Consider the following 1,969-nt stretch of genomic DNA (forward strand, 5'->3'; position numbering starts at 1 on the left):
AAAAGCAGCAGCAGCTAAACTGAAATAATGTGTACATTTTAGCATTTGAGTGTGTGTATATTTTTGTGTCTGTGTATTATCTCTATTCCAATACTTTGGGTCCACTACAAGCTATGAATTACCTCTAATTTTCTTACATTAACAAATTCTACCTACTCAACTGTGTGTGTGTGTGTGTGTGTTATTGTTTGAAGGGTACAAGTACTACAACATGTTCTGCTACTTTTTCCTTTTCCACTGACACTACGTTAGCCCACGCACCTTTCTTTGGTATTTGCCGCACTTCATTACTGCTCCTCTCTGCACACAATCTTCAGGATAATATATTTCATAGGCAAATATGGCCTATGTTGTTAGTTATGGGAACCACTGTGAAGATAGATGTGCACCTTCGATGTTCAACTGATCTTCAGGTTTAAGCTCTGTCTACTTCAAATGACTAAGTTTAACTATCTAGGTTATTTTGTTTTGTGCTGAGAGTGTAAATCCAATTCCCATTTAGCTCTCAGTGTAGAGATCTGACACCCTGAGCTAAATCAAGGGTATCATTAGTCCAGGAGAAATGGAGAGTCTGGCTAGCTTTAATTGCCTTCCTTCTTTGTCTTTCCCCTTCGTGGTGGCCATTATTGTGAACTCTCCAGATGGTTTCCAACTTTGAGTTTATATAAGGCTGCTTGGGAACCCAACAAGTGAATGATCTTTTGTCCCTTGTAAAGCCCCTAACACAGATAAGTACATTTGGCTTTTGTTGACTTGTGACTCTCAGATACATAAGTAGAGAAGCAAATATTAGCTTGTGGTAAGAGATTCCTTTAGCAAAATCTTGAATAAAACCTCATCAATGACAAAAGAACTTAATCATCTGGCCCACATAACTTCGGTCCCCCATATAAACCAAATTTGATTTTAACAACTTTATAAAAAGCAAGTCTATGTAATAGAAGCTTGGGTTTGTTCCATTACAGATCTTTCTCCCTTGGTTTCCTTCCCTCCACAATCTCTTCTATCTTCCTGTACTCCCCTGACATAATGTTCTTATTTTTTTCAGGGGTGTTTTTGGCAATATATTTTCCTCATAGATGTCAGTTACTGAGAAGTTTCCTAAAATGTTAAGGGAAAAGAGGGATTTAAGAATGTCTGTTTACCTGCCTTCATTCTTCCATTCCTTCTTTGTGCCTTATTCTCTTTGTTTTGTAGTATACTGAAAAGAGAGAAGTCCTGTAAGTGGCAGTGTATTAAGTGGTAAACAGCTTTGCAAACTTTAAGACCCTGCTTTGTAAAAATTTTTGGATAAAGATTCTCCACACCCCATATACACTTAAGCATTCTCTCAAGATTACACTTTTTTTAATAAGCACTTTTTCAATTGGAATGAGTTTCACCAAGTCAGGTTTTAGGGGAATCTTATATAGGAGCTTCAAACTTCATGAATCTGAAAAAATCCCAAAATATCTGTTTCTTCTACATATTTTACATTTATTGGACTAGTCTTTATTAATAACACTATAAATTTTTAAAGGAAAATTTAAGAGGTAGGTAGATTTTAAAATTCTCTTTCAAAGATATGCCTTGTGTAGCATCTAAACAAAAAACTGAGGGCTGGGGTTGTGGCTCAGTGGTACAGTGCTTGCTAGCATGTGTGAGGCACTATGTTCAATTCTCAGCACTACATATAAATAAGTAAATATTCATCAACAATTAATAAATATATTAAGAAGTAAAAAATGAAAATTGAATTGTGAAAGTATTTAACAACTGAAGCTAATTTCTTGTGATTTTACTAGAAAAAATACCCAAGAAAGTGGAAATGGGAAGTGTAGTTTGGTGGTAGAGCATGTGCTTAGCATACTTGATGCTCTGGATCCAATTGCTAGAGCTACATACACACAAACCCCCAAACCCAAAAGCCAACAACCAAGAAATAGACAAGATACAAGACAAAGTCAAGGAGACAATTCAGTTATTAGAG

Source organism: Urocitellus parryii, chromosome 7, assembly GCF_045843805.1.
Source record: "Urocitellus parryii isolate mUroPar1 chromosome 7, mUroPar1.hap1, whole genome shotgun sequence".
NCBI lineage: Eukaryota > Metazoa > Chordata > Mammalia > Rodentia > Sciuridae > Urocitellus > Urocitellus parryii.